The sequence below is a fragment of the Scylla paramamosain genome, chromosome 2, assembly GCF_035594125.1.
Source record: "Scylla paramamosain isolate STU-SP2022 chromosome 2, ASM3559412v1, whole genome shotgun sequence".
NCBI lineage: Eukaryota > Metazoa > Arthropoda > Malacostraca > Decapoda > Portunidae > Scylla > Scylla paramamosain.
In genome coordinates, this window is record NC_087152.1 from 30,060,763 (window position 1) to 30,074,316 (window position 13,554).

At 39.6% G+C, this 13,554-nt stretch overlaps 1 long non-coding RNA gene across 1 annotated transcript in view; it reads right to left on the reverse strand.

Annotated features, from left to right (window-relative positions):
- Positions 1-464: 464 nt before the first annotated feature.
- Positions 465-13,554, reverse strand: part of LOC135112886 (uncharacterized) — a 36,912-nt gene continuing 23,822 nt past the window's right edge. The window contains exons 2-3 of the long non-coding RNA XR_010274595.1: positions 5,423-5,644; positions 465-774 (exon numbers count right to left, since the gene is read on the reverse strand). This is a non-coding gene — a long non-coding RNA (uncharacterized LOC135112886). The remainder of the gene's footprint in view (positions 775-5,422; positions 5,645-13,554) is intronic.

The window sequence follows — 13,554 nt, forward strand, 5'->3', positions numbered from 1 at the left end:
GATGAATGCTTTTGATTCTGTTTGGGGACCAATATCTCAGTGGGCCTTTATTTTATTTTTTATTTTTTTTGTTGCTTTTGGCCAGTGGCCCCTCCTACATGGAGAGAGAGAGAGAGAGAGAGAGAGAGAGAGAGAGAGAGAGAGAGAGAGAGAGAGAGAGAGAGAGAGAGAGAGAGAGAGAGAGAGAGAGAGAGAGAAATATATATATATATATATATATATATATATATATATATATATATATATATATATATATATATATATATATATATATATATATATATATATATATATATATATATATATATATATATATATATATATATATATATATATATATATATATATATATATATATAATAAATAGATTCAAACCTTGTCTCACTCTAGATTACTTTTTAATTACTTATTTAAACTGATTTGCATATAAATATGAAGAATAAACAAAATCAATAAAACCCCCCAAAAAATCAATAAATGCCCCCCCAAAAAACGAACCCAATAAAACCAAAAATATCCCAGGTTTTTTCCAATCTGCTCTCTGCTCTTGTCTCTTCTTAAAATAGATATTACTACCACCTCCATCCGTTTTGCACATTTGCCCTTCCAGGTTTTTTTTCTCCTTCACCATTTTGCCCATTACATCCTCATCACCATTTCCTTTTTCAAAATGTCCATTGAAGTCTGCTCCAATAACAATCCTTTCTTCTCTTCTATCTTCTCTGTATATTATCCTCCACTTCACTCCAAAACTCCTCCTTTTCCTTCATCTTCCTGCCAAGGAAAATGCAAATACTAATAAAATAATAATAATAATAATAATAACAATAATAATAATAATAATAATAATAATAATAATAATAATAATAATAATAATAATAATAATAATGGTTTTACATGACTATTCCTCTTAACATTAAAGAAAAAACGGCTGCTGCTATGAAAAAACTTGATTGAATTCCTGAACACAAAAATTCAGACTGTACGATCAGCCAGGTGAGGGTGGAAGCACTTACTCTGTATGACCCTCATCATAGACACTGTCTGGCATTACACTCTGGGTCTTCCAGAGATTTTTTATTTATTTTTTTTAAATAGGAAGGAAGGACACTGGCCAAGGGCAACAAAAATCTAATAAAAAAAATGCCCACTGAAATGCCAGTCCCATAAAAGGGTCAAAGCAGTGGTCAAAAATTGATGAATAAGTGTCTTGAAACCTCCCTCTTGAAGGAATTCAAGTCATAGGAAGGTGGAAATACAGAAGCAGGCAGGGAGTTCCAGAGTTTACCAGAGAAAGGGATGAATGATTGAGAATACTGGTTAACTCTTGCGTTAGAGAGATGGACAGAATAGGGATGAGAGAAAGAAGAAAGTCTTATGCAGCGAGGCCGCGGAAGGAGGGGAGGCATGCAGTTAGCAAGATCAGAAGAGCAGTTAGCATGAAAATAGCGGTAGAAGACAGCTAGATATGCAACATTGCGGCGGTGAGAGAGAGGCTGAAGAAAGTCAGTTAGAGGAGAGGAGTTGATGAGACGAAAAACTTTTGATTCCACCCTGTCTAGAAGAGCAGTATGAGTGGAACCCCCCCCAGACATGTGAAGCATACTCCATACATGGACGGATAAGGCCCTTGTGCAGAGTTAGCAGCTGGGGGGGTGAGAAAAACTGGCGGAGACATCTCAGAACACCTAACTTCATAGAAGCTGTTTTAGCTAGAGATGAGATGTGAAGTTTCCAGTTCAGATTATAAGTAAAAGACAGACCGAGGATGTTCAGTGTAGAAGAAGGGGACAGTTGAGTGTCATTGAAGAAGAGGGGATAGTTGTCTGGAAGGTTGTGTCGAGTTGATAGATGGAGGAATTGAGTTTTTGAGGCATTGAACAATACCAAGTTTGCTCTGCCCCAATCAGAAATTTTAGAAAGATCAGAACTCAGGCGTTCTGTGGCTTCCCTGCGTGATATGTTTACCTCCTGAAGGGATGGACGTCTATGAAAAGACGTGGAAAAGTGCAGGGTGGTATCATCAGCGTAGGAGTGGATAGGACAAGTTTGGTTTAGAAGATCATTAATGAATAATAAGAAGAGAGTGGGTGACAGGACAGAACCCTGAGGAACACCACTGTTAATAGATTTAGGAGAAGAACATTGACCGTCTACCACAGCAGCAATAGAACGGTCAGAAAGGAAACTTGAGATGAAGTTACGGAGAGAAGGATAGAAACCGTAGGAGGGTAGTTTGGAAATCAAAGCTTTGTGCCAGACTCTATCAAAAGCTTTTGATATGTCCAAGGCAACAGCAAAAGTTTCACCAAAATCTCTAAAAGAGGATGACCAAGACTCAGTAAGGAAAGCCAGAAGATCACCAGTAGAGCGGCCTTGATGGAACCCATACTGGCGATCAGATAGAAGGTTGTGAAGTGATAGATGTTTAAGAATCTTCCTGTTGAGGATAGATTAAAAAACTTTAGATAGGCAGGAAATTAAAGCAATAGGACGGTAGTTTGAGGGATTAGAACGGTCACCCTTTTTAGGAACAGGTTGAATGTAAGCAAACTTCCAGCAAGAAGGAAAGGTAGATGTTGACAGACAGAGCTGAAAGAGTTTGACTAGGCAAGGTGCAAGCACGGAGGCACAGTTTCGGAGAACAATAGGAGGGACCCCATCAGGTCCATAAGCCTTCCGAAGGTTTAGGCCAGCGAGGGCATGGAAAACATCATTGCGAAGAATTTTAATAGATGGCATGAAGTAGTCAGAGAGTGGAGGAGAGGGAGGAACAAGCCCAGAATCGTCCAAGGTAGAGTTTTTAGCAAAGGTTTGAGCAAAGAGTTCAGCTTTAGAAATAGAAGTGATAGCAGTGGTGCCATCTGGTTGAAATAGAGGAGGGAAAGAAGAAGAAGCAAAGTTATTGGAGATATTTTTGGCTAGATGCCAGAAATCACGAGGGGAGTTAGATCTTGAAAGGTTTTGACATTTTCTGTTAATGAAGGAGTTTTTGGCTAGTTGGAGAACAGACCTGGCATGGTTTCGGGCAGAAATATAAAGTGCATGAGATTCTGGTGATGGAAGGCTTAAGTACCTTTTGTGGGCCACCTCTCTATCATGTATAGCATGAGAACAAGCTGTGTTAAACCAAGGTTTAGAAGGTTTAGGACGAGAAAAAGAGTGAGGAATGTATGCCTCCATGCCAGACACTATCACCTCTGTTATGCGCTCAGCACACAAAGACGGGTCTCTGACATGGAAGCAATAGTCATTCCAAGGAAAATCAGCAAAATACCTCCTCAGGTCCCCCCAACTAGCAGAGGCAAAATGCCAGAGGCACCTTCACTTAGGGGGATCCTGAGGAGGGATTGGAGTGATAGGACAAGATAAAGATATGAGATTGTGATCGGAGGAGCCCAACGGAGAAGAAAGGGTGACAGCATAAGCAGAAGGATTACAGGTCAGGAAAAGGTCAAGAATGTTGGGCGTATCTCCAAGACGGTCAGGAATACGAGTAGGGTGTTGCGCCAATTGCTCTAGGTCATGGAGGATAGCAAAGTTGTAGGCTAGTTCACCAGGATGGTCAGTGAAGGGAGAGGAAAGCCAAAGCTGGTGGTGAACATCAAAGTCTCCAAGAATGGAGATCTCTGCAAAAGGGAAGAGGGTCAGAATGTGCTCCACTTTGGAAGTTAAGTAGTCAAAAAGAATTTCTTATAGTCAGAGGAGTTAGGTGAGAGGTATACAGCACAGATAAATTTAGTATGAGTGACTCTGTAGTCGTAGCCAGATGGTGGAAAACTCGGAAGATTCAAGAACGTGGGCACGAGAGCAGGTTAAGTCATTGCGCACATAAACGCAGCATCCAGCTTTGGATCGAAAATGAGGATAGAGAAAGTAGGAGGGAACAGAAAAGGGGATACTGTCAGTTGCCTCAGACACCTGAGTTTCAGTGAGGAAAAGAAGATGAGGCTTAGAAGAGGAGAGGTGGTGTTCTAGATTGAAAATTAGATCTTAGACCGCGAATGTTGCAGAAGTTAATGAAGAAAAGTTGAGGGGGGTGTCAAGACACTTAGGGTCGTCGACAGAAAGGCAGTCCGACCTGGGGACATTTATGGTCACCTCCCCAGATGGGGACTCCAAGGCTGGTGTAGGAGTCGCCATGATGATTTTAAAATTTTTGAGTGAAGGGTGTGTGTGTTATTAGGTGCTTGTAGTTTTGTGTGGAGGAAGAGAGTTGTCTTTAGAGGGCAGGCTGTGACTGCCCCCTTGTGTTGTGAGACACAAAGGGAAATGTTCAATGAGGTCACAGCTGGGTTTAATGATAAATTCACAGCACCCCCTGAACAGTGCTTTAGACCTCACTGGGAGTAATTATCGTTTCGGCAGGTGTCTACTGCCTCCTCCTTGATTGGTCTTTCTCATGTACATGTTCCTCATGTGTAACTTGTTTCTGTCATTCCAACAGCTCTTCCAGTCATGCACTTTCATTTAAATCAGGATGGAATAGGAAGAGTGATTTCAGCTTGTCTACTTTTGACTTTAAGTAAATGTTCCAAGTTGTATTTCCATGTGATATCAAATGTTTTTTAAGATGGAAGCCCCTAATATCATAATATTTCCAGCCAGGATGCAAGTGTACAGTGATGTCTGAAATGTTGATTGAAGTTAATTTAGATTTTTGGCAAATATCTAAAAATATATTTTTTTATTTTCACAACTTTAAAAAATATCTTTTACTATTATATATATATATATATATATATATATATATATATATATATATATATATATATATATATATATATATATATATATATATATATATATATATATAAAACTAGACACTAGGATTTATTCCCCTATCCTTCCTGATTAAAATGTTTTTTTTGAATGAAAGAAATTGGTCCATAAATAAGGGAGGAGATACAAGTTAAATACAAGCAATTTAACATGGGATTTGTGATTTTACAATCCCCTCCTAAAGAAAACATTTTGTGTTACATTTATAATTACATGAACAAATGATCAAGGAAATAACTACTTTTGTATTATCCAAGAATCTGCAAAAAAATAAGATGCTGACCATGCAAGGCTTACATTAGAGCTGCATCAGAAATCAGTGTGCATGCACGCAAGCACACACACACACACACACACACACACACACACACACACACACACACACACACACACACACACACACACACATAAATAAAAAAAAATAAGGAGAAAAAAAAAAATACATAAATAGATATAATTTAAAGTTTATATCCTGTTCATGTTTATTTCCTCTTAGGAGAGCAAAGTCTCTCACACAAGAAGGCTGAGGCATTACAAATCCCCATCATAAGAAATGAGTACAGTATTTACTTACCGTGCACTAAGTATCACAATGGGGAAAGCAAGGTAAGAACAGACAAGGTTTCCTATAAGAACTCACCATGTTGGCTTCTCCACTGACTATTATGTACTACTTAGGGTTCTGGGTTCTGATGTGGCTGTGTCCAGAGCCTCTAGTGCCTAGAAGATGGTGATAACAGATGGATCAGCCTGTCAGATTCTGGTAAGGTCTCCTGTCCTCTGAAGAAAAGATCTTGAGTGTTGGAAGACGTTAAAAGCCAGGCCAAGATCTTAAGGTCCACCAAGGTCTACCCCTGTTGGTCTGTGGAAATGAAGTGAAGAAAGTGAGTGGAGGGAAGCAATGCAGTGGTACTGACAGTGAGAACTGAGCAGCAGCAGATGTCCTCAGGTGTTTGGTTGTGTGGGTCAGAAGGGTCTGACAGGTGTTGGACCAGCCTAGCTTCTGCAGATGGGTGTTTAAGCATGTGTTCAGTCCTTCAACTGGTGACTGCAATGTTAGGGCATGACTGGAGAAATGGGAACACTGATGTGGAAGGGGACCCATTGAAGATGGATACCATAGCCAATAGAGGGCAGTTGAAGCAGGAGATTGTGAATCCTAGCAGTGTGTCCAGAGGCAGTGACACCAGCTAAGTAGGAGGGCTACAAGAGTATCTATGAAGAGGGTAACTAGGCAAGAGGGAGTGACAGTAGCAGCAAATTTAAGGGCTTCTCTTATGGCAGAGTTCTGTTGTTACAGGGTCAAAGGGCAGCACCATCCATGCAGTAGCTAAGGATTGTGATGGGATATCAATAACTACAGTAAATACTAACAGATGGGAGGACTGGGAGACAGGAGCCATCTGTGTTGATGTGGAGAAAGTTGTGATAATGGATGTTTAGAAGGGAGATGAGGATGGTCTTGCCTTGCATTGAGAAGCCAGCTTTGGACCATGGTGTGTCTTGTGTGTCACTCCTAAGAAACTATTGGAGACAATAAGCCCAGTTCATTAATGCTGTTGCCCATAGTTGTATGACATTTTTTCACTGTCATTAAACTTAGGGCAACACAAAGAGCTTGAAAAAAGGGAAATTTTTTTTGCTTTTTACCAAAGAATGTACCACATGGCATTACTGTACATCTTATACTCAAAACAATATGATATACCAGATAATTAATTACCATGTCTATTTTTCATCATAACCAAGCATTCTATTCCTGCTTAAGAGGAGTGACAAGTAATCTTAAAAAATAAAATACTACAAATTCTCATGCATTATGGAACTCTTCAGCAATCTTGTAACAAAGTATTATAAAGAATAAGCAAAACAGAAAAAGATATGGTCCAAGAGAATGAGATTGGACTGATAACAACTGACAGTAACATACACATGGCTGCTGGAACAAGAGATTGAGAATGAGGAAGCTCTCACTCTCATCCCAGCAGCCATCCAAGTGTTATCAGGCCAATCCCCTTTTTCATGAATGAGTGTTGCAGGTAAACAAAGCCACTAACATGCAGCATCTGGACATAAGCTTTATTTATCTACAGCAGATTAGTTTAACAGTAAGAGAATGTACCTATATTTCTCCACATATGTAGTAAAAACAAATGAGTTTTCAATGAAAAAAATATAAAGACCTCATACACAGTTGTACTTTGTAAGAATAGGAATATTAGGATGAATATAGATTTTGAGAATGTAATTTCAGAAAGACATGGGGGATTTGGAAGCTGAATTTATTGGCAAAATAGTTTAATTTTGTGCTGGAATAGCTCTGGCCTAATTCCTATGAATACTGTTTACTGTTAACAAAATATCTGAAACAACTTAACTACCTTTTTTGTTATGTTTCTTTGCAAAGAGGTCAACAAACATGTCCATGTTAAGATGTTTAGCTCCAAGCTGATGAATACCAATCACTGAAAGATAAATTGCTTCTAGAAAAGCTATTTCTGATATATTTTGATATGCCATTGTGATGAAGAAAACTTCTTTCACAAGAAGCTGATGTTGGGGAAAGAACTAGAGCTTTAAGGAAGGTATTTTGCAATATTTCAGCCTTGTGTTCAAGTCAGTACAACAAAGTGTATTTGGACACCAAACTGATTTAGGAGCTGTTGTTGGATTGGACATTTGAGGTAAATCTATTGACAGTGATCATTCTGAGATCAGTGTCCCAAAGCTTTGATGAAAGTTTCAAGTATATGTCCCTTACTCAGAATAAACACTAATTTGAACCTCCTTTCAGAAGCTACTGGTGGATATAAAGCCAGCCTTGACATTGCTGCCATTGTTCATTCTGTGTACAAGAGACTCCAGGAAGGTTTGGGAAGTGTTTCAAGCATATGTTTTTCAATCTGATTATCACTATGTAACAAAATTTCACTTTTGTCTTGTACTTGGCACAAAACCATATTTTTCCAGTTATTTCCATCTAAATAAAAAAGAAAAAGTAGTTGTGGTCCTAAAACTTTGCTCTTGTAGTTAGAAAAATGAATTTACATTTTTGCCTTATTTGATTATAGTATGGGTTACTATTGGTTTTCATGTCAGGTAAAGACCTTTGCAAAATCTCAATTGCTTATCTAATTGCTTTTTGAAATGTTGCAAATAAGTTAAAACAATGAAAGAAATATAAAGTATTCTAAAGATTTTTTATTTTAATTTTAATTTCTCATATTTAAAAGAATTTTCTTACATTTCAGAAATCTTCAAATCTTCCAGAATGTTCTACCAGACACTTTTAGGAGTTTCTAGAACATTTTAAAACATTCTATTAAAGGTAAACATTTCCATAATATTCTAGAACTTCCTAGAATACAGTAGAAATATGTAGAAGTACCAAGAATTTTCTAGAATCTACAAAAATTTTCTAGAATGATTCAGAATATTCTAAAGTAGGTTCAAGAATATTCTAGAAAGATTGAGAACATTCTGAAACACATTCTAGAAATACTACGAATATCCTAAAGTACTGCTTGACAATATAAAAGTAGGGGCTTGCAGACCACCAATCAGTTCTGCTTTGGTTGCCTGAAAAGGCACATCACAAGAGATGAAATGGCATCAAGAAGTTGCAATCATTCTCCAGATGCATTCTGCTACATATGTGGTCAATTCATCAAGACAAGAGCAAAGAAGTTCTCTGTGATAGCATCTGGAAAAATGGTGAAATTTAGTTATTTTGGGGCAAAAATAATTCTAAAAGCCACAAAAGCAAGTTTGAAAGGAAAAATGGACATTTTCTATTTTTTTTTTGCAATGAAGAGTTGAAAAATAACACTTGTTTATCAAAGACAAAAATTGTTACATAATATTATTATTATTATTATTATTATTATTATTATTATAATTTTTAAATTTTTTAGGTTCAACTTTTTATACAAAAGCCAGAGTTCTGATCTGGTAGCAATACTTTTTTTTTATATGTAGGGAGAAGGCACCATTTATCCCAGGGGTCGAACCTTTTGTGTTCAAAACTCAGAATAAAACCTCTGGATTGCTGATGTAATGAGAATGGTAAGGTCTGGCAGAGGCTATCTCAGAGGCTGGAACCTAAAAGGAGGATGTTACATGAAATCATGTGTGAGGGGTTTTAGTCCCTTAATGAATACTGACCAAGAAGGACTCTAAGCATGTTGGGCCTGGAAAGAAACTTCAGGGAATCCAAGGCACACACTGAGAAGGTGGAAGAGGACAAGGTGGCAAGTAGGTGGGAAGCTGACAAACCTCCATGATGGTGGTCTCTGGGAATTCTCTCCAGCTGGAGGTTAGGGCTATAGGTAGGATGACCAGAGTGCTTGAGTCTGTTTGGGAGAAGGGTGTCTTTTGGGACAAATTATTATTCATGGTTAAGGAGGGGAAGCCTGAGCAGTTATTTCAATGATTGTTACCTCAGGACTAAGTGCTTTGGGCAGGGCAATCTATGAAAGTGGGGGGGAATATTGCTATGAGATGGAAGAACATGGCTCCTTAAGCACTTGTTGGTGTCTTTTGGCATAATGCCCCAGGGTAGATACTTATTTGTTTATTACCTTTGTTTATTGATATTGTCATAGAGTAATCTGCTGTGTTGCAATTGTTGCATTTTGATTGTCAGGAAGTGGAGCAATGGGAAGCAGAACTAAAAAATGTAATCTGAATTAAAACTTTAACTCAGGGCTGCTCCACAATTTATCAAATAAGACCCTCAACAAATTCTGCTATAGTAGCTCCAGGGAATTATTCCAATTCTTTTCAACCCTGTTTCCCCAGCAAAAAGTTCCTGCCATACTGCCTTGCTTTCTGTATAACTTTTCCTGTGTCTCCTATTTCAACCATTCTCTTGAACTTTTTTTTTTTTAATGTAGGAGGGACACTGCCCCCCCCCCAAAAAAAAAAAAAAAGAAAAAAAAAAAGAAATGCAAGTCCTTAAATAGAGTCCAAAGTGGTAGTAAAAAAATTGAAGTATTAGTGTCTTGAAACCTCCCTCTTGAAAGAATTCAAGTTGAAAGATGGAAATACAGAAGCAGACAGAGTTCCAGAGTTTACCAAAAGGAAGGGTTGAATAATTGAGACTACTGGTTAACTCTTGCATTAGAAAGGTGGACAGAATAGGGGTGAGAGAAAGAAGAAAGTCTTGTGCAGTGAGGCCATGGGAAGAGGGGAGGCATGCAATTAGCAAGAGATGCAACATTGCAGCAATGAGAAAGAGGCTGAATACAGTCAGTTAGAGGAAAGGAGTTGATGAGATGAAAAACTTTTGATTCCACCCTGTCTAGAAGAGCGGTATGAGTGGAAACCCTCCCAGACATGTGAAGCATACTCCATACATAGACAGATAAGGCCCTTGTACAGAATTAGCAGCTGGAAGGGCGAGAAAAGCTGGTAGAGACGTCTCAGAATGCCTAACTTCACAGAAGCTGTTTTAGCTAGAGATGAGATGTGAAGTTTCCAGTTTAGACTATAAGTGAAGAACAGACCAAGGATGTTCAGTGTAGAAGAGGGGGACAGTTGAGTGTCACTAAAGAAGAAGGGATACTTGTCTGGAAGGTTGTGTCGAGTTGATAGATAGAAGAACTGAATTTTTGAGGCATTGAACAATACTAAGTTTGTTCTGTCCCGATCAGAAATTTTAGAGAGATCAGAAGTCAGGCATTCTGTGGGTTCCCTGCATGAACTGTTAACTTCCTGAAGGGTCGGACATCTACAAAAAGACATGGAAAAGTGCAGGTTGGTATCATCAGCGCAGGAGTGGATAGGACAAGAAGTTTAGTTTAGATCATTGATGAGTAATAGGAAGAGAATGGGTGACAGGATAGGACCCTGAGGAACACCAATCTTAATAGATCTAGGAGAACAGTGACTGTCTACCACAGCAGCAACAGAATGGTCAGGGAGGAAAGTTGAGATGAAGTTATAAAGAGAAGGATAAAAGCTGTAGGAGGGTAGTTTGAAAATCAAAGCTTTGTGCCAGACTCTATCAAAAGCTTTAGAAATGTCTAAGGCAATAGCAAAAACTTCACCAAAATCTCTAAAAGATAATGACCAAGACTCAGTTATGAAAGCCAGAAGATCATCAGTAGAGCCACCCAGATGGAACCCATACTGGCAATCAGATAGAAGGTTGTGAAGTGATAGATGTTTAAGAATCTTCCTGTTAAGGAAACTTTAGTTAAGGAGGAAATTAAAGCAATAGGATGATAGTTTGAGGGATTAGAAAGGTCACCCTTTTTAGGAACAGGCTGAATATAGGTGAGCTTCCAGCAAGAAGCAAAGGTAGATGATGACAGACAGAGTTGAAAGAGTTTGACCAGACAAGGTGCAAGCACGGAGGTGTAGTTTTGGAGAACAATAGGAGGGACCCCATCAGGTCCATGAGCCTTCTGAGGGTTTAGGCCAGCGAGGGCATGGAAAACATCATTGCGAAGAATTTTAATAGGTGGCATGAAGTAGTCAGAGGGTGGAGGAGAGGGAGGAACAAGCCCAGAATCGTCCAAGGTAGAGTTTTTAGCAAAGGTTTGAGCAAAGAGTTCAGCTTTAGAAATAGATGTGATAGCAGTGGTGCCATCTGGTTGAAATAGAGGAGGGAAAGAAGAAGAAGCAAAGTTATTGGAGATGTTTTTGGCTAAGTGCCACAAGTCACGAGGGGAGTTAGGTCTTGAAAAGATTTTGACACTTTCTATTAATGAAGGAGTTCTGGCTAGTTGGAGAACAGACTTGGCATGGTTCCGGGCAGAAATATAAAGTGCATGAGATTCTGGTGTTGGAAGGCTTAAGTATCTTTTGTGGGCCACCTCTCTATCATGTATAGCATGAAAACAAGCTGTGTTAAACCAAGGTTTGGAAGGTTTAGGTTGAGAAAAAGAGTGAGGAATGTATGCCTCCATGCCAGACACTATCACCTCTGTTATGTGCTTGGCACACAAAGATGGGTCTGACATGGAAGCAGTAGTCATTCCAAGGAAAATCAGCAAAACGCCTCCTCAGGTCCCCCCAACTAGCAGAGGCAAAATGCCAGAGGGGGATTCTGAGGAGGGATTGGAGTGATAGGACAAGATAGAGATATGAGATTGTGATCAGAGGAGCCTAACAGGGAAGACAGGGTGACAGTATAAGCAGAAGGATTAGAGGTCAGGAAAAGGTCAAGAATGTTGGGCATATCTCCAAGACAGTCAGGAATACGAGCAGGATGTTGCACCAATTGCTCTAGGCCATGGAAGATAGCAAAGTTGAACGCTAGTTCACCAGGATGGTCAGTGAAGGAAGAGGAAAGCCAAAGCTGGTGGTGAACACTGAAGTCTCCAAGAATGGACATCTCTGCAAATGGGAAGTGAGTCAGAATGTGCTCCAATTTGGAAGTTAGGTAGTCAAAGAATTTCTTATAGTCAGAGGAGTTAGGTGTGAGGTATACAGCACAGATAAATTTAGTCTGAGAGTGACTCTGTAGTTGTAGCCAGATGGTGGAAAACTCACAAGATTCAAGAGCATGGGCATGAGAGCAGGTTAAGTCATTGTGCACATAAAGGCAACATCCAGCTTTGGAATTAAAATGAGAATACAGAAAGTAGGAAGAAACAGAAAAGGGACTACTCTCAGTTGCCTCAGACACCTGTGTTTCAGTGAGGAAAAGATGAGATTTGGAAGAGGAGAGGTGGTGTTCTACAGACTGAAAATTAGATCTAAGACCACAAATGTTGCAGAAGTTAATGAAGAAGAGTTGAGGGCAGGTGCCAAGACACTTAAGGGTCGTTATCAGAAGAGCAGTCCGACTTTGGGACATTTGTGGTCCCCTCCCCAGATGGGGACTCCGAGGCTGGTCTAGGAGTCGCCATGATAATTTTGAATTTTGAGTGAAGGGTATGTGTGTTGTTAGGTGCTTGTAGTTTTGTATGGAAGAAGAGAGTTGTCTTTAGAGGGCAAGCTGTGACTGTCCCCTTGTGTTGTGAGACACAAAGGGAAACATTCAGTGAGGTCACAGCTGGGTTTAATGATAAGTTCACAGCACCCCCTGATCCAGTGCTTTAGACCTCACTGGGAGTAATCATCGTTTCTGCAGGTGCCGACTGTGTTTTGCACAATAACTGTGTTGATCAGTGAATATGTTGAAGAGATATAAAGAGACACCTAATAACTCTGAATGATTTGAAGATGAGTACGAGTGAGAAATTTTGACTTGTAAGAAAATGTAAATAATTAGTAGTTATTAATAAAAATATGAAAATGGTTGTGAGTTTTCCAGTAGCCTTTATATACCAACATCTTGGACCACAATAATTAAAAAGATTCTTCACCTGTCTTCAACATCTCAAATGCTGGCCTATATGCCAAAGTCAGCAATGAGGGCCTTGGTGTGCCAAGATTAACTTCCCTCATTCAGGTCTCAGGCATGGCATGCATGAGAGGCTGGCAGCATTCTTAGACACCTGAGTGACCAGAATCTGCAGAGGTTATCTATAGACCCTGAGTCTAACATCAAATGAGATGAGAGCTGCTGCTGTTGACTTTCACTGCAGCCAGCTGTATGCCTCTGCCGATGGAGCAGCTCAGTCCCCACCACCCATCCCCCAACACATGAGTGGGTGCAAGATGGCACCCTCTTGATGCCTGGCCACTCATATGTAAATGCCATCAAGACACAGATGGGCTTGGATAGCACTCTACTCCAGTCATCTACCCTGTGCTATACGACCTTGGGTGTGAAAGCCCAGTCTCTGGGGCAGGTCCTTAAAGTGTGCCCTGTTCTTG